The 24,513-nt window shown below is 53.4% G+C and overlaps 1 protein-coding gene across 1 annotated transcript in view; it reads right to left on the reverse strand.

Moving 5' to 3' along the window:
- Positions 1–20,977, reverse strand: part of PALD1 (phosphatase domain containing paladin 1) — a 119,758-nt gene extending 98,781 nt beyond the window's left edge. The window contains exon 1 of the mRNA XM_029060453.2: positions 20,853–20,977. The gene's annotated coding sequence lies outside the window, so the exon portion shown is untranslated. The remainder of the gene's footprint in view (positions 1–20,852) is intronic.
- Between the last annotated feature and the right edge of the window lie 3,536 nt (positions 20,978–24,513).

Consider the following 24,513-nt stretch of genomic DNA (forward strand, 5'->3'; position numbering starts at 1 on the left):
TCCCTCTGCCCCTCCTCCTCTCCCCATTGCCCCATTTCCTCCCTCTGCTCTACCCCCTTCCCCTCCCCACAGCACTTGTTTATACTTATACATATTTATTGCTCTATTTATTTTATTAATGATGTGCATTTATCTATGGTTCTATTTATCTATTTTGATGCTATTGATGCTCATCTACTTGTGTCGTCTGTCTCCCGTTTCTAGACTGTGAGCTCGTTGTTGGGTAGGGACTGTATCTGTTGCCGAACTGTATTTTCCACGCGCTTAGTACAGTGCTCTGCACACAGTAAGTGCTCAATAATAATAATAATAATAATAATGTTGGTATTTGTTAAGCACTTACTATGTGCAGAGCACTGTTCTAAGTGCTGGGGAGATGCAGGGTAATCAAGTTGTCCCATGTGAGGCTCACAGTCTTAATCCAATAAATACAACTGAATGAATGAATACTTATCGCTGATAGATTGATTAATCCTCTTTCCCTCCAAGGCCCCCAGGGACTACTGTCTCCAGCCTGCTCTGCCTTGCAGATGCCATCTTGGGGCACGGGGAACGCCACCCATCCTCCAGCACTTAGAACGGTGCTTAGCACACAGTTAGCACTTAACAACTACTGTAAATCGCCTTCACACCCATTCCCTATGCCCAGGGAGGCATTTCACTGCCACTTGCTTTTTTGGAGGAGGAGAAATAGTAGAAGTAACACAAGTAGCATTCTCAGTAGCAGTTGCAATGGTAATTAAGCGCTTACTACGTGCCAGGCACTGAACTAAGCGCTGGGGTGGATCCAAGCCAATCGGGTCTGACACAGCCCCTGTCCCACGTGGGGCTCACGGTTTTAATCCCCCCTTTTACAGATGAGGGAACTGAGGCCCACAAAAGTGAGGACCACACAGCAGGCAAGTGTCTGTACCTTGTATCTTGTATACCTAACCTTGGATCTACCCCAGCACTTAGAACAGTGCTGGGCACATAGTAAGCGCTTAACAAATACCAACATTATTATTAGCGCTTAACTAATACCAACATTATTATTAAGTGGTGGAGCGGCGATTAGAAACCATGACCTTCTATTCCCAGGCCCGTGGCTCTATCCACTATGCCACGCTGCTTCCCAGTACTAGTAGTAGATAACTAGTAGATAACAGTAGCTATCTGCTGCCAAATTGTACATTCCAAGCATTTAGTCCAGTGCTCTGCACAGAGTAAGCGCTCAATAAATATGATTGAATGAATAGTAGCAGCAGTCACAGGAGTAACAGCACTAGTAGCAGATGTCATGTGTTTACTGAGCACAATGCACGGTACTGAGCACTTGGGGAAAAGCAACAGAAGCATGAGACACGTTCCCTGCCCACAAAGATTTCCTGCCCACAAAGACTCCCCGACCACAAGGCGCTTCCACTCTAATGGGGAGACAGACATAGAAATATTCACAAGCCAAGAAATCCAACTACATAAATTGAATATGAGATTGTAAACTCTAGACTGTAAGCTCACCGTGGGAAGGAAATGTGTCTACCAACCCTGTTATATTGTACTCAATCAATGGTATTTTTTGAGTGCTTATAATTTGCAAAGCACTGTCCTAAGCACTTGGGAGAGTACAACAGAATTAGAGACATGTTCTCTGATCATAACGCGCTGATGGTCTACTCTCTCAAGCACTTAGTACAGTGTTCTGCCCACAGTAAGTGCTCAGTAAATATGACTGACTGATTGATTGAACGTTCACTGGAAATCTAATATATCTACAGCCAAAAGCTGAAGATAGGAAGAGGGGCAGCTACTGGGTTGATACGATTTGGAGTGTGGATAATTAAATCGGGAGGATTGCTGGAAGAGGTGGGATTTTAGGAGGGCTTTGAAGGTGGGGAGGGATGAGGGCAATAGGATCTGTGGGGGAAGGGAATGTCTGACAGGCTGGGGAGAAATTTTATTCCATTTCATTCATTCAATTGTATTTATTGAGCACTTGCTGTGTGCAGAGCACTGTACTAAGCACTTGGGAAAGTACAATACGATAGACACATTCCCCGCCCACAACAAGCTTACAGTCTTGAGCAGAAGCACGACACACACACACACAAATGTACCAGTTGTCCCTATACCACTGTCTACATTTGCATCATTTTCCACCACAGCTTTTTAAAAAAAAATAAAAAATGAACGCCCATGTTCCTCTCTATTAATGTATGACTTTTTAACTTATCTGTGTGCTTACATTATGGTTTAAATGCCTCAGTATACTGGTGCTTAACTAGACTAAGCTCGTTGGGGGCAGGGAATGTCACTGTTTTACTGTTGTATTGTACTTTCCCAAGCATTTAATACAGCGCTCTGCACACATTAAACATTCAACAAATACAACTGAATGAATGAAAGAAAAGAAACAATAGAATTTATTGAGTAACTACTGTATGCAGAGCACTATATTAAGCACTTAGGAGAGTGCAATATAACAGAGTTGATAGATATGTTTTGTGCCTAAAGGAGCTCACAGTCTAGAAGGGGAGACAGATATTAGAGATATGATCATAAGTGCTGTGTGACTGAGGGTGAGGCAAATATAAGTGCAAGGGGGACACAGAAGGGAAAAGGAGTAGGGGAAAATGAGGGTTTAGTTGGCGAAGGCCTCTTGGAGGAGATGTGCTTTTAATAAGGCTTTGAAGGTGGGGAGAGTGAACATCTGTAGGACATGAAGAGGGAGGGAGTTCCAGGCCAGAGGCAGGACATGAGGAAGGGGTCGGGGCAAGATGGATAATAATGTTGGTATTTGTTAAGCGCTTGCTATGTGCAGAGCACTGTTCTAAGCGCTGGGGGAGATACAGGGACATCAGGTTGTCCCACGTGGGGCTCACAGTTAATCCCCATTTTACAGATGAGGTAACTGAGGCACAGAGAAGTGAAGTGACTTGCCCACAGTCACCCAGCTGACAAGTGGCAGAGCTGGGATTCAAACCCATGACCTCTTACTCCCAAGTGACTCTTTCCACTGAGCCACGCTGCTTCTCTAAGACCACCATGATACAGTGAGTATGTTGGCATCAGAGAAGTGACTAGGGCGGGTTTTAGTAGAAAATCAGTGAAGTAAGATAGGTGGAGGGCAAGCTGATTGAGTGCTTTAAAGCAAATCAGTGGTAAGGAGTGGTAAGTGTGAAGGTGGATGAGCAACCACTGAAGGTTCTTGAGTAGGGAAATGTGAACTTAAGAGTTTCTTCAGAAAAACTGATCCAGGGAGCAGAGTGAAGTATGGATTGGAGTGGAGAGGCAGGAGGCAGAGAGGTCAACAAGGAGGATGATGCAGCAGTCAAGGTGGGATAGGATAAGTAGCCATTTGATCAAGAGGAAAGGGCTGATTTTAGCAAGGTTGTGAAGGTAGAAGCAACAGGATCTGGTGAGAGATGGAATACATGTGCTGAATGAGAGATAAATCAAGGATAATACCAAAGTTACAGGCTTGTGAAGCAGGGAGGTTGGTGGCACTGACTACAGTGACGGGAAAGTCAGGGAGATGATAGGGTTTGGGTGGGACGATGGAGTGCTATTTTAGACAGGTTAAGTTTGAGGTTTCGGCGGGACATCCAAATGGAGATGTCCTCAAGGCAGGAGGAAATACTGCAAAGAAGAGAGATCAGGGCTGGAGATGTAAATTTGGTAATCATCCACATAGAAATGGTAGTCGAAGCCATGGGAGCCAATAAATTCTCCAAGGGAGTGGATATAGAAATGTTAAATCTGTCGAGTTTAGAGAAAGATTACAATCATCACCTGAAGTGTTTATTACCTGAAGTGTTTATTAATAGGGATGCAAGTGCACTTAACAGTAATAACAATAGCATTTTTGGTAAAACATTTACTAGAACAACAACAACTGTGGTATTTGCTAAGCACTTATTTTGTGTCAAGTCCTCACTACCCAATACCACCCAATGCAGTAGATACAAGACAATCAGGTCAGGCACAGTAAGCACTCAATAAATGCCTTTGATTGACAACTATTAACACTACCACGCCACATCCAAACATCCATCAACACTCTCACTCCCTTCTCACCTCTCGCGGAGGAATAGTAAAGGCCTCTGATTCCATGGTGACATATCCGGGGGTGGTTCTTCCGAAGCCACGAGCGGCAGACGGAAGTTCTGATTCGGCCCAGGAGGCCGGGAGATAGGAAATCTGGGTTCTGATCCCAGCTCTGTCACTTGCCTGCTGCGTGATATTGGGAAAGTCACTTTACTTCTCTGGACCTCAGCTTCCTCATCTGTAAAATGGAGATTAAATACCCACCCTCCCTCCCTCTTGACCTGGGAGCCCCTTGTGGGACAGGGACTGAGTCTCTTCTGGTAACATGGTTAACCCCACCTCTTCACCCAAAGTTTGGCGCACAGTAAGCGCTTAACAACTACTACTACAGATTTTATTATGATTTCTTTTGGCCTCCAGTTCCTCAGCTTCTTTTTGGCGGCTGCTTCGGACCCGCTCCCCAGCCTAGGTGCCATCCTCTGCCTCCCCCAACTGAGCAGTGGGGGACTCGCCCAGCGGGGAGACGTGAAGGCCCTGTTCTGGCCCTTGCCCTCTGTCCTGTTACACACGTACACACGTGTACACACACACACCCCTCCCCCAGCACCACCAGCTCCTGGACAAAAGGGCTTCACTGTTAAGGCCTGGCCACAGCCAAGATGTGCTCCAGTTGCTGCCAGCCTTGGTCATTTTCTATTCCCTGGGATTCTCCACCCTATGGCCAAACAAAGATTCCTGGGGATTCCACAGCTACACACTGTAAGCGCCCTGATGGCTTGTATTGTGTCTTCTAATCATTCAATCAATGGTATTTAATGAGTGCTTAGTTTGTGCAGAGCACTGTACTAAGCACTTGGGAGAGTACAACAGAATTAATGGACACGTTCCCTGCTCCCGATGCCCAACGTGAGCCCCATGTGGGACAATCTGATTACCCCATATCTACCCCAGCGGCTTAGAACAGTGCCCTGCACATAGTAAGTGCTTAAATATCATAATTATTATTTAATCCCTCAGTCAAGAGGGATTAAAGACTATTTTAATTAATCGATCAATGGTATTTATTGTATGGATGAGAAGGGAGAAATCAAGGAATGGCCCCATGCTCGGGGACAGTCTTGCTCAGCCTGCACAACAGGGTCCAGGAAGGCGAGAGAGGACAACACGGCAAATCCAGAGAGGTTGTTTGCTCGCTGGACGTCAACTACCCCCTCTAGGTGCGTGTCTCCCAGATCTACTCCTTGCTAGCCCTGACCTCTCATCCGTCACCCCGGCAATCGCGCATCCCCTCCGGCCTCCAGGGCATCGCCACTTACTTTCAGAGTAGCAGCATGGCTCAGTGGAAAGAGCCGGGGTTAGGAGTCAGAGGTCGTGGGCTCTATCCCGGCTCCGGTCCCTGTCGGCTGTGGGACTTTGGGCAAGTCACGTCACTTCTCGGTGCCTCAGTTTCCTCATCTGCAAAATGGGGATTATGACTGTGAGCCTCACGTGGGACAACCCTATATCTACCTCAGAGCTTAGGTCAGTGCTCCACACATAGCAAGCGCTTAAAAAATACTAACAGTATTATTACTATTGTCCCACCGGCAGCACTTACATTTTATTATGAACATTCAGTTTGTAAATATTTTTAGATGTGACTCCGCTGCTAGAGTGTAAGCTCCTTGTGGGCAGAGAACACGTCATCTCTTTGCTTTTACTTTTCGAGTTTAGTGAACTGCACCGGGGACAACTCAATAAATGCTATTACATCAACTACGACAACCACTACTACCGCGACCGCTACAACCACCACCACCACCACCACAATCACAACAGTGACAGTTGCACATAATAGGCGCTCAATAAATACAAATGAATGAATGAACCGCCACTACAACTATACTACAACTACTCCAAACTACCCTTATCACACCTACTACTACTACAACGACAACTACCATTACAACTTCTACTGCAAAAGCAGTATGGTTCAGTGGAAAGAGCCCAGGCTTGGGAGTCAGAGGTCGTGGGTTCTAATCCCGGCTCCGCCACTTGTCTGCTGGGTGACCTTAGGCAAGTCACTTCACTTCTCTAGGCCTCAGTGACCTCATCTGTAAAAATGGAGATTAAAAAAATGTGAGCCCCATGTGGGACAATCTGATTACCCCGTATCTACTCCAGCGCTTAGAATAGTGCCCTGCACATAGTAAGTGCTTAAATATCATAATTATTACTATTAACAGTTACTAAAAAACAGCCATTACTCCTAGCACAACCACAACAACTATAACAACCACCGCTACTGCAACAAATACTACCACTACAACAAAAACTACAATACTTCTAAGACAACTACAACTATTACAACTACAACAACTACAACTACAATGAACTTTCATAGCCCAGCTCTTCTCTGCCCCACTAACTGTGGCTCCCCCATTGCTGGGCCCACACAATATTTCTCAGACGTCGGTCCAGTAGAGAATCCGGTGTGGGCCAAAGGCCTGGTTCCGGCCCAACCCAATCCAGAAGGTTAGACCTGCTCCGGAGCTGAAGCCCAGGCAGTTTCAAACTCTCCTCTAGATCCATCAGGAGGTACACGCCTGTTCGTTCCTTTAACATCAACAATCTCACTGTTATTCCCATTTTAGAGATGAGGAAACTGCAACCCAGGGAGGGTAAGTGACCTGCCCGAGGTCACCCAGAAGGTCATAGGCATAACCGGGACCTATGTGTTCCAACTCCCGGACTCCAGGGGTTTCCATTAGACCATTCGGCCTTCCACATTAACCTGGCCTCGCGGTAAGAACGCGACTACAACAGACACTGTTATTAGCCCAAAAACAGCATTCGACTACCTCGAGGAGCTGCCACCAAGCGCCAATCTCGAAATCAAAGCTAAAGGTTCATTGCCATGGTAACCCCTAAGTGGGCCCCTCTCTGGGGTGTCATCAATCCAGCCACCCACCCACCTGCCTCCTCGCCCCAGTGACAACTTTCCGGCCCTGTGATACATCCTGTCCACCTCCCAATATGCACGCACACACACAAACACGCACACACGTCTGCCCGCAGTCCTGCGAATAAAATCCACAACTCCACATCCCATATTGAAGTAGAAGCTTCTTTTTATTTTATTTTTTTCCTCCCAATGGTATTTGTTAAGCCCTTACTATGTACCCAGCACTGGACTGAGTACACAATCCGTGTCCCACAATCTCCGTTTTACCGACGAGGTAACTGAGGCAGGGAGAAGTAAAGCGATTTGCCCCAAGTCACACAACAGACAAGTGGTGGAGCCGGGATTAGAACCCAGGTCCTTCTGTCTCCCAGGCCAGTGCTCTATCCACTAGACTACTCTGCTTCTCTCTGTTCCTTCTACTCCCCCTTCCCCAACCACCTATGAATCCCAAGTCCACTGCAAGCATCTAAACCAAAGAGCCAAAAAGAAACCATCACCTGAGTTGCCAATGGGTTACCTGGGAAGAGCTGCTGCTTGGCAACTATTCTGGACCTTCTGCATAACCTCGTTAATCTTCACCCCCTCGAGATGATGGAATTAAGAGAAATCTGTGCAGCTCCTGAAAAGCAGTATGGCATAGTGGATGGAGCACGGGCCTGGGAGTCGGAAGGCAATGGGTTCCGATCCCAGCTCTGCCACTTGTCTGCTGTGTGATCTTGGGCAAGTCACTTCACTTCTCTGGGCCTCACTTATCTGTAAAATGGGGATTGAGACAGAGAGCCCCACCTGGGACAGGGACTGTGTCCAACCCGATTTGCTTGCATCCACCCCTGTGCCTAGTTCAGCGCCTGGCACACAGTAAGTGCTTAATACCATAAATATTATTATTATTATTATCATAAGGACCAGAGAGGGCAAGTGGCTTTCACAGTATCGCCCAGCAAGCCTAGCCACAGAGCCAGCCAGGAACGCACCCGGCCCTCCAGCTCATGACATCAGCTGCTTCCTTCCTCCCTAAGCAAGAGATCCTGTGGAGGTGGCGTGTTTTTCCTTCAAAAGCTTCTCATGTTCCCCTCTGGCCAGGACGGGTACAGAAAGACATCAGTGCTCTCGGCTGCAGATGTGGGGAGGGCTGTTTTCACACCGGGCTCGGTGCGAGAAACCAGAGACCACCCGCTCCCCCGGCGGCATCCCGACAAAAACCATCCCGACCCATTGATCCTGATGGGGCTCCACTGACACCAGAAAAAAGCAGAGTAAAATCTCCTGGACACAAGATCCCTGGGCAAACTTCCTCCTCCTCTCCAGGAAGCAGCCTCCCAGACTCTCAAGCACCGGAGGAACTCTTCAAGAGCAGCCTGCAGCTGCTGGCCAATCAAACCAGCAGCTTGGCACCAGCCCAGAAGAAAGCTCAGAGCACAAAGCTCAGGCAGGGATAATAATAATAATAATAATGGTATCTGTTAAGCGCTAAGTGTCCGGCACTGTACTAAGCGTTGGAGTAGATAAGCTAATCAGGTAGGACACAGTCTCTGTCCCACATAGAAGCAGCAAGGGGTCCTTAGGTAGGCAGGCAGGCAACCAGATGGGACACACTTTAGGGGTCCAAGCTGCCTCATCCACAGCCCCCCTTTACCCTTCCCCACTGCCTGCGAACTGAGACACCTACTGTTGCGGTAACATCGTCCAGCATGGAGAAGCAGCATGGCTTAGTGGAAAGAGCACGGGCTTGGGAGTCAGAGGTCATGGGTTCTAATCCCAGCTCGGCCACTCGCCAGCTGTATGACTTTGGGCGACTCACTTAACTTCTCTGTGCCTCAGTTCCCTCATCAGCAAAATGGGGATTAAGACTGTGAGCCTCACGTGGGACAACCTGATTACCTTGTATCTGCCCCAGTGTTTAGAACAGTGCTTGGCACACAGTAAGTGCTTAACAAATACCATCATTATTATTATTTTACAGGTGACATAACTGAGGCCCAGAGAAGTAAAGTGACTTGCCCAAGGTTACCCAGCAGAAAAGCGGCAGAGATGGGATTAGAACCCAGGTCCTGTGATACCCAGGCCTATGCTCTTTTCACTGGTCAGTGGGACAGTGCGGGGGATGGGGGGGGGGTCTCCTCTGCTGCCAATCTCAAACCTGTAGGGATCCAGGATCCAAGGATCAAAGGGGGGAATGAAAGGTCCCCAGAAGGTCAGAGACCCCTCCACCCGTCCGGCCGACCCCACCCTGCCTGGGGACGGCCCAAGACATAAGGGGGTGGGAAAAAGCCCCTGACCTTAGGTGGCCATTTGTCTGCTTTTATATGAGACAGTCCAATTTTCAACTGGTCTGTCCCCTGTCTGCAACTAGACGCTCTTCTGTCATCTTTTTGTTTGTTTTCAGCCTGAGCCCCCTGCTTGTCGAGTTCCGTGACTGGAAAGCAACACCACAGTTTATACACATCTGAAAGAGGAATGCAAAGGCTCTGAGGAAGCCCCTCTCCCCTCCGGAAGAACATCCTAGGATCACGCAAAATCTGCATGCTTCCACCAAATAACGTATACGATGTCACTTTACACAGTGTGTACAAGTGGCATTTGTAGCACACTTTGTGCCAAGCACCGTACTCAACGCGAGGGTAAATCCAAGTCCATCAGGTTGGTCCCAGTCCCTAATCTCAAGGGGCTCTCGGCCTCATCTCCTTGTCCGGTTTTCACTGGGGGCCACCAGCCACTCTGACCCAGAACTCCAAAAAAGCCCCCAAGCCACTTTGTTAAACTTTGTGGGGAAGGTGATTGGCTTGCAAGGAGTCTTTGTTTCAAAATCAGGAGGTCTGAGACCCAAAGGGAGGTGAATATCTCGATTGTGAGATTGTGACGTTCTCTGGCCTTTCCTCCCTCCGGCCCCTGCCACCAGACCTGTGGTTAACTACAAAACGTAGCAACCGTGATTCTGTTCTGGGGTCAGAACAAAGATAGGGCCTTCCCGGATGATCAACCGAAACCCTCCTCCCTGCTGCCAGGATTTCCGAGGGCAGCAGAGGACTTGGGATCAAGGCGGAGGAGGCAGAACTTTGGCTTACAGTGGGACCACAGTTGAATCACTTGCCCTCTGTGGACCTCCCCCTCTCCTTCTGTAAAATGGGGGCAATTCCACCTTGCCCCAGAAATATACCCAAATCCCGTTTCCTTTGTCCACTGGGCAGAATCCCCACCCCCGCACCTGGCTGGAAATAGGCTCTTGGAGTCTCAGGGAGGAGGTGGGGGTCTGCTTCCTCTCGAGAGCCCCTCATCTGCCTCAGGTATATTGGAAGGCTGATCCCACCTGAAGACAGGGGGATGCTCCAGATGACCTGGAGGGCATTTCCAGCTGGGGCCTCTAATGAACAGCTTGTCCAGATGGGAAAGAGCACAGGACCGGGAGTCTGAAGTCCTCGGTTTTAATGCCGGTTCTACCAGTTGTCTGCTGTGTGACCTTGGGCAAGTCACTTAACTTCTCTGTGCCCACTTCCTCATCTATAAAATAATAATAATAATGTTAAGTGCCTACTTTGTCTTAACTACTGTACTAAATGTTGGGATAAATACAAGATAATCAGCAGGGCCCAGTCCCCGTCCCACAAGGGGCACACAATCTAAGTAGGAAGAGAGAACGGGTATTTAATCTCCATTTCATAGATGAGGAAACTGAGGCATAAAGAAGTCAAGTGACATGCCCAGGGTCACACAACAGGCAAGTAGTGGAGTAAGACCTAGAGCCCCAGGTCCTTTGACTCTCAGGCCAGCGCTCCTTCCCCTAGGCCACTATCTGTTCTCCCACCTCTTAGCCTGTGTATCCCATGAGGGATAAGGACAGGGTTCGGCACAATAGACGCCTAATAAGTATCACAATTATTACTGCAAACAAAGCTTCCTCGGGAACCCCAAAGCCTTCTAGGAGATCTGCCATCCGCTGCCACACGGGAAACACCAGGCTCAGCGCCCACCCCTGCTTGGCCAAGGGGCAGGACGCGGAGAGCCACGTCAACAGAGACCCTCGCGGAAGGGAGCAGGCGAGTCACCAGAGCCCACTGTGGGCAGCCCCCCGGGGCTATGCTGAAAGTAAGGGGTTAAGTTCCAAACTGACACTGGCCCGGCCCCTGCAGCAGGGCCGATGGGAAAGGGAGAGAAAAAGAAAACATAAGAAGGGAAAAATCTTTTTTTCTTCCTTCCTCTTTTCAAACAGGATCTCTGAAACCCCTCCAAGCCGACGAAGCTGATGCCCGCGCAGCCTTCCGGCACCATCTGCCCTCCTGAATTCAGGGCCCGGGAAAGGAGTCAATGGGGCCCATGTGGGGAGTCTCCAGCCTGACCCCCTCCCCGGACCGAGCATTGCCCCCCACCAACGGCCAACCCCGGCCCCGCCACCTCTTCCCTGGCCGGCCCCCAGGGAAGATAACCCCTGGCCCTCAGGTGACGTCTTTCCCTTTTCACCGGGCCTCTCTGGGGAGGAGATCCAAGCCCACGGCCCCGGCTCCCTCCCACAGGTAAAAGCCTCTGGCCCCTCTTTGGGAAGGGCCAGTTGTGAAGTTGGGGCACTGCCAGCCCTCCCTCACCAGCCCCAGGACCCCCTCGATCCGGGCCTCTGCCAGCCCCTGTCCTTTGAGAAGGAAAAACCAAGCAGCTGCAGAGGGGAGGAGGCACAGGCTCCCCACCTTTGTCCCACACCCCACCCCTGGCCCCTGCAGGGCTCAGGAGGAGAGTGGGGGATCCCTCCCCACCTCGGGGAGGGGAGGAGGAGGAGGGGAAAGGGAGTTGGGAGTCCTTATTTGCCGAACACGGTGGAGCACAGCTGCTCCTTCAGGGTTGGAAAATGCCATCTGCCTGGGACAATCACTCTTCTCCCGAGGCTCACCCCCCACCTCCCCTCCCCGCCCAAGGGAATTTCCCCCCTTTTCCACTCTCCATTCACGAAGGCAGATGGATCCCATCTAGAGGCACAATTGTTCTGACTTCCCCGCACAGCTGGATGGGGGCACACGACGGAGCAAGGGGTGAGTGAGCGATGAAAGAGCCCGGGAGAAAGGCAGCTCAGAGAAGCCCCCTCCGTCCCCCCAAATCCTACATTCCCCCCAGCACCTGCTGCCAAAGGGTCCCTCATGCCCCATCCCAGCCCCTCTGCATGTGGGGAGTGGAGGGCAATCCTGAAGGAGGCTCAGGAAGGAGAGGGGGAAGGGAAGAAGGATTTCGTCCCCTTTTCTGGAAATGGTGTCTCCCCCCCCACCTGAGTGGCAGCTCGTCCAGAGATGGTTCTGTCATCTTATTCACCTGCCCCTCAAACCCTCACCTCACCCTTCCACCTTAGCTAACTACGGGGCCGCCCGGTTCGGCTCCCAACTCTGCGTCCTGCCATCGGCTTCCTTCGGGGCCTCGGGCACCCATCTTGGCCGTTCTGGACCCTTTGGAGAACAGGAGGGCCACCAGCCAGGCTGCCCGCCCTGGGACAGGAGGAAACCCACAGTCCAGGGAGGGCACATCCCGTGACAAGGGATGCCAGTGGCTCAGACTCCCTCCAGCTGCTTCACCACTTTCCCAACCCTGCACCCACCCCCAGAGGCCAAATCCAACTTCCCTCCTCTGGCCCGGTGGGTCCAGAGGGGCCGAGACCACTTCCTCTCCACCCTGGGCGGTTGCGGGGGGGGGGGGGGGGAAGAGGGCAGGGAGGGAAGGGCCGTCTCTCCCTAGAGCCCAGCACCACTGGGTTTAACCAGGTCGAGGGCCCAGAGCCCGGGAACGGGACAGCCCGTCCTTTGACTCTAGAGGAGGAAACGGCCCAGCCCAGCCCGAGTCCAAGGCAGCAGGCTAATGAAGCAGAAAACTGGATGGCTAAAGCCCTTGTCCAGGGAGCGGGTCCAGGAGGCCGGCGGCAGACACACCCTAGAAGGCCAAAGCTATGATTTGGGGGGCTATTCTTAGCTAGACACCAGCTCCCCTCCCACGACAAAAAGCCCCTGCTAATGACAGGCCGGGAATCCTGGCTTCGACGCCGCTCCTCGAGGGTTTTCCTACTGCAACGCCAGAGCTCACAGCCACAGGGAGACCTGCAGTCATCTCCCTACACCACCTCCTCGGATGGACACCCGCCGCCCTCCCCCGACACACACCCCCAATCCGGTCCGGATTCTGCCTCCCATCTCCTCCGTGCCCTGGCATCTGGAATGCTCCCTTGAATTTCCAAACCGATCCTTTCAGAGTAGGACTGAAGACGCCATCCTTCAATCAATCCTTCCTCCCTCGGGCCCCGGGCTAACAATGGCTGATTCTCTTCCACTTCTCTGCAACTAATCGATGGTATTTACTGAGTGCCTACTATCTGCGGAACACTGTACTAAGCGATTGGGATACAACGGGGTTAGCAGTCACGTTCCCTGTCCGCATAGTCTAAAATACTTGCAGCTCAGCTAGGTTCATCTACTTACCCCAGGTCACACAGCCCCTGGCTGCACTGCCATAGCAAAGGGGGTCTCAGCTCCACAGCCCCCGCCCCAGCCCCTCTCCACCCACTGCAACAGAAATACAAGCTGCACGAACAAACACACATATACACCCTCACCCACAGCTGCACCTGGAAGAGTCTGCCTTTCAGTCTCCTGTCCTGCACCGCAAACGTGAATCAGAGAGGTGGGGGGCAGGGGGTGAGAGAAGTCCTTGGGGAACTCTAAAAGAGAAAAAGTTAGGAAAGTTCTACCACACAGGATACCTGTGCGAAAGCTGGTAAATTCAGGTGTGTGGGTGGGCAGGTTGACGGAGACCTACTCAAAGGGGACAAGTTTACAAAGGGCTCTGTAAGCTCGTGATAATAATAATAATAATGTTGGTATTTGTTAAGCGCTGACTATGTGCCGAGCACTGTTCTAGGCGCCGGCGTAGACACAGGGGAATCAGGTGGTCCCACGTGAAGCTCTCAGTCTTAATCCCCATTTTACAGATGAGGTAACTGAGGCACTGAGAAGTGGAGTGATTTGCCCCAAATCACACAGCTGACAGGTGGCAGAGCGGGAATTAGAACCCATCACCTCTGACTCCTAAACCCAGACTTTTTCCACTGAGCCACGCTGCTTATGTGAGCCGGGAACTTGTCTGCTTATTCTATTGCACTATACTCTCCCAAGCACTTAGCACAGTGCTCTGCACACAGTAAGCGCTCAATAAATACCATCGATTGATTGATCAGGTGCAGGTGATGCTCTCTCTCCTGATCTTCCCATCCCAGTCTGCCCTGCCTGGTCTCACACTTCCCTGCTGACAGAGAGTCCTGCAGGGGGTGAAAGGGTGACTAGGGTCTGGGAGGAGCTGCCCATGAAGGGTACCACACCCCTACGGCAGGAATAATAATATAATAATTATGGCATTTAAGTGCTTACTATGTGCAAAGCACTGTTCTAAGAGCTGGGGAGGATATAAGGTGATCAGGTTGTCCCACGTGGGGCTCACAGTCTCTATCCCCCTTTTACAGATGAGGTAACGGGCACAGAGAAGTGACTTGCCCAATGTCACACAGCTGACAAGGGGCTGAACGGGGATTTGAACCCATGACCTCTGACTCCCAAGCCCGTGCTCTTCCCACTGAGCTACGCCGCTTCTCTGGAATGCTCAGGACACGACAGGGGGAACTAACAAGAAAGAAGCAGCGTGGCTCACTGGAAAGAGCACGGGCTTTGGAGTCAGAGGTCATGGGTTCGAACCCCGGCTCTGCCACTTGCCAGCTGTGTGACTTTGGGCAAGTCACTTAGCTTCTCGGTGCCTCAGTTCCCTCATCTGTAAAATGGGGATTAAGACTGTGAGACCCACGTGGGACAACCCGATTCCCCTGTGTCTACCCCAGCGCTTAGAACGGTGCTCGGCACATAGTAAGCGCTTAACAAATACCAACATTATTAACACCTAACACCCAGTAGGACAAGGGGAGAAATCTCATATCAATAGTATTTATTGAGTGCTTACTGTGTGCAGAGCACTGTACTAAGCTATTGGGAGAATACAGAAAGACACAATCCTCTCCTAGGCCTGAGCACCCCACCCCACCCCCACAGAACACAGCCTAGTGAATGGGGCACGGGCCTGGGAGGCAGAAGGACCTGGGTTCTAATCCCAGCTCTGCCACCTGTCTGCTGTGTGACCTTGGGCAAGTCACTTCACTTCTCTGGGCCTCAGTTGCCTCGTCTGGAAAATGGGTATTAAGAGAGTGAGCCCCATGAGGGACAGGGACTGTGTCCCACCTGATTAACTCCTAAGCGCTCACTTAACTTCATCTACCCCAGAGCTTTGAACGGTTCTTGGCACATAGTAAGCACGAAACAAGTGCCATAATTATTATTACTCACACATTCTCTCTCTTTCCTCCGCCTCCATCCCCCAACCTCCACCCCAACCCCGGCAAGAGGGAGGCAGAAACCTTCAAGAGGGCCGTAGAGGGGAGAGAGTCTCAACACACAGGAAGCACTGTCTACCTCCGTGTCTTCCAACACCCTAGCTAAACTTCCCCCGAAAGGAAATGATTATTTCACTACCGTCTGGCTTTGAACTGCTCATTCACAGTTGTCTCTGGCAGGCAGCAGTGAGTACAGAAAGTTCGCAAATGTGAAAGAAGTCAGGCAGGGCCTAAAAGAAATCAGCCTGGGGGCAAGCAAGGATACTTACAAAGAGAAAAAAGAAGAAAAATGCAACGCTATTGAGCTCCCGAATTCCTGCCCTCCTCCTGCCATGCATCACCAATGGGACCTGGGGGGTGGGGAGAGAGGAGCGGGACCCTTTGAGGTGCTTAGCAAACCAATAATCTTTTGCACCTATCTGCCGGGCTGCATTAGGGACTATTAAGAAGAAGAAGAAGAATGTTGGTATTTGTTAAGCGCTTACTATGTGCAGAGCACTGTTCTAAGCGCTGGGGTAGATACGGGGTAATCAGGTTGTCCCACATGAGGCTCCCAGTTAATCCCCATTGTACAGATGAGGTAACTGAGGCACTGAGAAGTGAAGTGACTTGCCCACAGTCACACAGCTGACGACTGGCAGAGGCGGGAGTCGAACCCATGACCTCTGACTCCCAAGCCCGGGCTCTTTCCGCTGAGCCACGCTGGGAATCGGCATAGCCTAATGGACAGCACAGAGCTGGGAGTCAAGAGGACCTGGGTTCTAACCCCAACTTGGCCATTTACTGCTCTATGACCTTGGAACAGTCGCAACTTCTAAGCCCGTCAAAGGGCAGGGACTGTCACTATCTGTTACCGATTTGTACATCCCAAGCGCTTAGTACAGTGCTCTGCACATAGTAAGCGCTCAATAAATACTATTGAATGAACTTCTCCGTGCCTCAATTTCCTCATCTGTAAAATGGGGATTTAATACCTATTCTCCCCCACTGGACTGTGAAGCCCCACGCACGGACTCCCCGCCCGCACGCTCAAGTACCCAAATTCCAGATTCTTTCAAACTCCTGGAGTTGAGCGTAGAGAGGGCAAGCTTCGGCTTCCCCCTCAAGGTCAGGATAGCCACCAGGATGGGGGATCTCAAGGCGCTCAAAGAACCAGTGTGGCCCAGTGGGTAGAGCACAAGTCCAGACATCAGAAGGACCCGAGTTCTAACTCTAGCTCCAGCAGCGTGGCTCAGTGGAAAGAGCCCGGGCTTGGGAGTCAGAGGTCACGGGTTCGACTCCCGGCTCTGCCACTCGTCAGCTGTGTGACTGTGGGCAAGTCACTTCACTGTGCCTCAGTTACCTCAGCTGTAAAATGGGGATTAACAGGGAGCCTCATGTGGGACAACCTGATTACCCCGTATCTACCCCAGTGCTTAGAACAGTGCTCTGCACATAGTAAGCGCTTAACAAATACCAAGATTATTATCATCATTGCTTGTGGGACCTTGGTGCCAAATCTGGCTCGATTAACTTGTATCTACCCGGGCACTCAGTAGTGTCCTTGGCACACTTAAATCCCACTATTATTACGGCCAAGTGCCCGCGGCAGGACAGGGCAGCAGGGCAGCAGAATGATCATACCGCGGAGCTGGAGCACCTAAGGCCACAACCCAGGGACCCCCAAAGGCACCAGAATTCAGGGTGCTGAGGCTTTCCGGAGATCGGGCAGTCGGCGGTCCGGGGCTGGGATTCTGCCATCCTTTACCGTTCCCGTCCGACCCCCCCCCACCCCCGGGCCCGTTCCCCAGCCTCTCACCCTCCCTGTGCCGCTGCATCAAAAAAAAAAAATAGAGTCTGGGTTGGGGAAAGAGAGGAAAAGCTCCATCCCAATCCTAATTTCAGCACAAGGCTAGGCTGGACTCTCTTGAAAGCCAAGAGATTGGCTTCTGCCTCAATCACTGCCTCCCCTCAGGTGGCTGCCACTCCCCACCCGCCGCTGCGACCAGGCCCACAATCCCGATTAAAGAGCGTGTGGGCAGGTGGATCCCCGAGCACACATCCTGACCTAGAGCCATCCTGAGGACGTCTTTTGACCGAAGTGGCTTAACCCGAAGCAACCCACCCACGGAAAACACGACGCCCCCGACCCCAGCCCTACATCCGGCCACAAAAACCAATGATCATCATCGGCTGCCCAACCAGACTGTAAATAGACTCACCTACTCACGGGGGGCGACTACTACCTTGGGCAAGCAGAGTAGGGAATCGGGGATTTCGTTCGACGGACTCTCGGTAACCTCCCGGGGCGGGGGGACCGGCTGGGCTGGAAAACGCCTGAATATCTTTGCAAGGATGGATTAAATCCGAGGTCGGGGCTGGAATCGGGGGCAGGAGCATCTGGGGGGAGGCGTTTCCCTAGGGAAATCTCCAGCGCCTTCCAGCCAACACCTGGCACTTTTGGAATCCCCTCTCTCCTCCAAGCGCGGATTCCCCACGCACGTCCTGCGGTACTCAAACTCCTTCAGTTGAGCATAGGGATGGCTAACTTATGATTCGCACTCAAGTCCAAGGTAGCCACCAGAATGGGGGGGGATCTCAAGGCACTAAAAGAACCAGCGTGACCTCGTGGATAGAGCGCGGGTGCGAAAGTCAGGGGGACCCGAGTTAATAATGATAATAACGTTGGCATTTGTTGAGCGCTTACTCGGTGCAGAGCACTGTTCTAAGCGCTGGGGGAGATACGGGGTCATCGGGCCGTCCCACGTGAGGCTCACAGTTAATCCCCATTTTACAGACGAGGGAACTGAGGCCCAGAGAAGTGAAGTGACTCGCCCACGGTCACCCAGCTGACAAGTGGCCGAGCTGAGAGTGGAACTCGTGACCTCTGACTCCGAAGCCCGGGCTCTTTCCGCTGAGCCACGCTGCTTCCCCGGGCTCCGCCACCTGTCTGCCGTGGGTCCTTGGGCAAGTCACCTAGTTTCTCTGTGCCTCAGCTACCCCGTCGGTAAATGATTAAGGCTCTGCGTCCCATGGGGGGGCTGCGTGCAAACCGATCAGCTTCTATCTACCCCAGCGCTTAGTGCAGTGCCTGGCGCATAGGAAGCGCTGGACAAATACCATTACCATTGCCCCAGGTCCCATCTTTATTCTCCCCAATTACCCCACCCCCAGATTCAGGCTTCCCATCCTGACCGAGGCGAGGTCGGGGACCCCTGGTGTCTCCCGCAGCGGACCTTAGCACAGAAGGCCCCGGGCCGGACGGACACCCGAGCCCCGACGACCAGAGGCGGGCAGGGCAGAGTGGGCCGGGCCGTCTCCCGAATTCGGGAAAGCTCTCGGCTCCCCCGAGGTGCAGAAGCCACCCCCGTTGGTCCGGGCTAAAGAGGCAAGTCCCGGACGCGCCCCGAGACCGTCCGGAGGTGTCCACTGTGTGGGGCGAGGGGTTTTCGGGGTCGCTCACAGCTGGTCTCCTTCCGCACCGGACAACCCCCCGCGGGAGGGGCTGAAAACAACCAGATTCAATTCTGCAGAGCAGTGTGATGATGATGATGATGATAGAGAAGCGGCGTGGCTCAGCGGAAAGAGCCCGGGCTTGGGAGTCAGAGGTCATGGGTTCGAATCCCGGCTCCGCCACTTGGCAGCTGGGTGACTGTGGGCGAGTCACTTCACTGCTCTGTGCCTCGGTGACCTCATCTGTAAAATGGGGATTAAGACTACGAGCCCCACGTGGGACAACCTGATTCCCCTGTGTCTACCCCAGCGCCGAGAACAGTGCTCTGCACATAGTAAGCGCTTAACAAATACCAAGATTATTATTATTATATCCGTTAAGCGCCTACTGTGTGCCAAGCCCTGTTCTAAACGCTGGACTAAGCGCTTGGTCTAAGTGGACTAAGTGCAGTACGGCGGAGTCGGTGGAGACGTGCCCTGGCCGCAAGGAGCCTGCAGCGTGGCTCAGTGGAAAGAGCCCGGGCTTAGGAGTCAGAGGTCGTGGGTTCTAATCCCGACTCCGCCCCCCCCCGGTCATCTGTGTGACCTTGGGCAAGTCACTTCACTTCTCAGTGTCTCAGTTACTTCATCTGTAAAATGGGGATTAAGACTGTGAGCCTCCCGTGGGACAACCTGATGACCCTGTATCTCCCCCAGCGCTTAGGACAGTGCGCTGCACATAGTAAGCGCTTAACAAATACCCAACATTATTATTATTAAAGAGGGGATGAAGACTGGGAGCCCCACGTGGGACAACCTGATGACCCTGTTATCTCCCCCAGCGCTTAGAACAGTGCTCGGCACGTAGTAAGCGCTTAACCAATACCAACATTATCATTAAAACGGGGATGAAGACTGTGAGCCTCACGTGGACCAACCTGATGACCCTGGATCTCCCCGGCGCTTAGAACAGCGCTCTGCACAGAGTAAGCGCTTAACAAATAGCAACATCATTATTATGTCTCTCCCCCAGCGCTTAGGACAGTGCTCAGCACAGAGTAAGCGCTTAACAAATACCAACGTTATTATTATTAAAATGGGGATGAAGACTGGGAGCCTCATGTGGGCCAACCTGATGACCCTGGATCTCTCCCAGCACAGTGCTCTGCACATAGTAAGCGCTTAACAAATATCAACATCATTATTATTTTGTCTCTCCCCCAGCGCTTAGGACAGTGCTCAGTACAGAGTAAGCGCTTAACAAATACCAACGTTTTTATTATTAAAAGGGGGATGAAGACTGGGAGCCTCACGTGGCACAACCTGATGACCCTGGATCTCTCCCAGCGCTTAGCACAGTGCTCTGCACATAGTAAGCGCTTAACCAATATCAACATCATTATTATTTTGTCTCTCCCCCAGCGCTTAGGACAGTGCTCTGCACAGAATAAGCGCTTAACAAATACCAACATCATTATTATTTTGTCTCTCCCCCAGCGCTTAGGACAGTGCTCAGCACAGAGTAAGCGCTTAACAAATACCAACGTTATTATTATTAAAAGGGGGATGAAGACTGGGAGCCTCACGTGGGCCAACCTGATGACCCTGGATCTCTCCCAGCGCTTAGCACAGTGCTCGGCACATAGTAAGCGCTTAACCAATACCAACATCATTATTATTATTAAAGAGGGGATGAAGACTGGGAGCCCCACGTGGGACAACCTGATTAACCTGTCTCTCCCCCAGCGCTTAGGACAGTGCTCGGCACAGAGTAAGCGCTTAACAAATACCAACATTATTATTTCGTCTCTCCCCCAGCGCTTAGGACAGTGCTCGGCACAGAGTAAGCGCTTAGCAAATACCAAAGTTATGATTATTAAAAGGGGGATGAAGACTGGGAGCCTCACGTGGGCCAACCCGATGACCCTGGATCTCTCCCAGCGCTCAGCACAGTGCTGGGCACAGCAGCATTATTCCCCGCGCCGGGGGGCAAGCCCCGGTGAGGAGGGTGCGGGGAGGGGAAGGCCGGGTCCCCCACCCCGGACGGGAGGACGAAGGGAGGGAGGAGCGACCCCCTACCTGGTCCCCGCCGGCTCCCGCGGACACGGAGGCTCCGGTGCAGCGGCCATGGGACGCCGACACCGCCCGCCGGACAAGGACCGGCCCGGGAAGCGGCTGCGCTCGGCTCGGCTCGGCTCGGCTCGGCTCGGCTCGGCTCGGCTCGGCTCTGCGGGAGCCCGGCCGGCTGCCGGAGGGGAAAGGGGCGGGGCCTCCATGGAAGGGCGGAGCCAATCGGGAGCGGGGCGGGAAGGGGCGGAGCCAATCCGGGAGCTCGTCGGGAGAGGGGCGGGGCTGCACGAGGGGGCGGGGCCCGAAGAGGGGAGGAGCCACTCGGGGAGCCGGGAGGGAAGGGGCGGAGCCAATCGGGGAGCGGGACGGGAGAGGGGCGGGGCCAATCAGGGAATGGGATTGGGAGAGGGGGCGGGGCTGCACGAGGGGGCGGGGCCCGAAGAGGGGAGGAGCCACTCGGGGAGCCGGGAGGGAAGGGGCGGAGCCAATCGGGGAGCGGGACGGGAGAGGGGCGGGGCCAATCAGGGAATGGGATTGGGAGAGGGGGCGGGGCTGCACGAGGGGGCGGGGCCCGAAGAGGGGAGGAGCCAATCGGGGAGCCGGGAGGGAAGGGGCGGAGCCAATCGGGGAGCGGGATGGGAGAGGGGCGGGGCTGCCAGAGAGGGCGGGGCCCAGAGAGGGCGGGGCCCAGAGAGGGGCGGGGCTGCACGAGGGGGCGGGGCCCGAAGAGGGAAGGAGCCAATCGGGGAGCCGGGAGGGAAGGGGCGGAGCCAATCGGGGAGCTCGTCGGGAGAGGGGCGGGGCTGCCAGAGGGGGCGGGGCCCAGAGAGGGGCGGGGCTGCACGAGGGGGCGGGGCCCGAAGAGGGAAGGAGCCAATCCGGGAGCCGGGAGGGAAGGGGCGGAGCCAATCGGGGAGCGGGACGGGAGAGGGGCGGGGCCAATCAGGGAATGGGATGGGAGAGGGGCGGGGCTGCACGAGGGGGCGGGGCCCGAAGAGGGGAGGAGCCAATCGGGGAGCCGGGCGGGCAGGGGCGGAGCCAATCGGGGAGCTCGTTGGGAGAGGGGCGGGGCCTGGAGAGGGGCGGATCAATCGAGGCGCCGGACGGGGGGGGGGCGGAGCCCAATGGGAAGCTGGTGGGCGAATGGGCGGGGCCTATGGAGGGGCGGGGCCTAGGGAGGGACGGGCCGATCGAGGAGTGGGACGGGAGGGGGCGGGGCCTCAATGGAAGGGCGGAGCCAATGGGGGCGGGGCGGGAAGGGGCGGAGCCGATCGGGGCGGGGCTTCGTGAGAGGGGCGTGGCTGCAAGATGGGCCTAGAGGGACGGGGCCAATTGGGGAGAGGGGCGGAGCCAAATGGGGAGCTGTCGATAAGGGGGCGGGGCCTAGAGAGACGGACCAATAGAGGGGCGGGAAGGGAGGGGGCGGAGCCAATTGGGGAGCTTGTCGGTAAATGGGCGGGGCCTAGAGATGGGCGGAGCCTAGAGAGGGACGGGCCAATCGAGGAGTGGGACGGGAGGGGCGGGGCATCGACGGAGGGGTGGAGCCAATCGGAGAGCGGGACGGGAAGGGGGCGGAGCCGACCAAGGAGTGGGGCGAGAGAGGGGCGGGGCTTAGGCGCGGACCAATCGAAGAGCGGGACGGGTCACAGCTGCCAAGTGGCAGGGTCGGAATTCGAACCCATGACCTCTGGCTCCCAAGCCCGGGCTATTTCCAAGAGCCACGCCGCTTCTCTAATGAGCTTAGTCATGCATTCAATCCTATTTATTGAGCTTACTGTGTGCAGAGCACTGTACTAAGCGCTTGGGAAGGGCAACGGAGTGGAAAAAAAAAGAGGTGATCCCTGCCCACAACGAGCTCACAGTTCAGAGGGGGAAACGGACGTTAATAAAAATTAAAAGTACAGATATGTATGTAGTGGCTAGAGCACGGGCCTGGGAGTCAGAAGGTCATGAGTTCTAATCCCGACTCTGCCGCTTGTCTGCTGTGTGGCCTTGGGCAGGTCACTTCACTTCTCTGGGCCTCAGTGACCTCATCTGTAAAATGGGGGTGAAGACTGGGAGCCCCACGTGGGACAACTTGATCACCCGGTATTCTCCCCAGCGCTTAGAACAGTGCGTTGCACAGCGTAAGCACTTAACAAATGCCATCATTATGGCATTATTGTACTCTCCAAAGCTCTTAGTACGGTGCTGTGCACACAGTAAGCGCTCAATAAATACAACCGATTGACTGACCGACCGACCTTATGTTTCATTGACGCTGGGCCCCACCCGCGACGGAAAGAGAAGGAGGAGGAGAGTTTAAAACCAGGGCTAGTCCTCCCACACACACCTTTTATGGTATTTGTTAAGCACTTACTACGGACCAGACACTGTTCTGAGCACTGGAGTAGATGCAACATAATCAGGTTGGCTACAGTCCCTGTCCGGCATGGGGCTGACCCTCTTCATCCCCATTTTACAGATGAGGCAACTGAGGCCCAGAGAAGTGAAGTGACCGGCAGACAAGTGGCAGAGCCGGGATTAGAACCCAGGCCCTTCTGACTCCCAGGGCCGGGCTCTATCCACTGGGCCATGCTGCTTCTCCTTCCTCTCTTCCTCCTCCCTCCCTCTCTGTTTATCGCTCACAAACTTTCTCTCTCCCCCGTTTATTCTCTCTCACACGCTTTCTCTCTCTCGTACCCGCAGGTCAGCCTGGGATTCCCGCCAAACCTACTGCAGCTCTGGCACGAGGGAAAGATGGCACCTGGAATGGTCTTTCCCTGGAAGCTAGGGACTTGGAAATATCCTTCATTGATTGACTTCCATTCTGCTTTGGTCGCTCTCTCCCAGCCTCCTTCCCTTCTCCCTCCCCTTTTTTCATTTGCTCGTTCTATTCCTAGACAGATTCCCGCCAGAGATTCCTGGCTCTGACCCCAGCTCCATCCCCTGTAGCTTTCACAGCCACTCTCCATGCTGGCCCTCAGTCTTCCCAGCTGGGAAAGGGGGTGAATGATCTATTCCTAGACAGATTCCCGCCTGAGATTCCTGGCTCTGACCCCAGCTCCATCCCCTGTAGCTTGCACAGCCACTCTCCATGCTGGCCCTCAGTCTTCCCAGCTGGGAAAGGGGGTGAATGATCTATTCCTAGACAGATTCCCACCTGAGATTCCTGGCTCTGACCCCAGCTCCATCCCCTGTAGCTTGCACAGCCACTGTCCATTCTGGCCCTCAGTCTTCCCAGCTGGGAAAGGGGGTGAATGACATTAGCCTGCTCCCTGAGTCCCAGACCCCTGAGTTCCCCCCTCAGCTCCACAGCACTTCCGTACCTGTCATTTATTTATTTTAATTTCTGTCTCCCCCTCTGGACTGTTACCTACTCTGTGGGCAGGGAACGCGTCCACCAACTGTATTGGATCGTACTCTCCCTAGGACTCGGTACGGTGCTCTGCACGCAGTAAACGCTCAATAAATACTTGAGTGGCAGAGCACACCGTGTGACCCCCCCCCCCCCCACCCGCTCCTGACCCCTGCTGAACTTTCTTTCCCACTGTTTCAGAAGGGGCAGCCGGGTATTTTATACATCCTGGATCGTATAATCCTTCCAACTCCCCTCCACCAACCCTCGCCCCCTCCCAACAGACTGTGAGCATCAGACTTCCTCCTCTCTGTAATGAATTTGAGCGTCTAT

This window comes from Ornithorhynchus anatinus, chromosome 3 (assembly GCF_004115215.2).
Source record: "Ornithorhynchus anatinus isolate Pmale09 chromosome 3, mOrnAna1.pri.v4, whole genome shotgun sequence".
Taxonomy (NCBI): Eukaryota; Metazoa; Chordata; class Mammalia; order Monotremata; family Ornithorhynchidae; genus Ornithorhynchus; species Ornithorhynchus anatinus.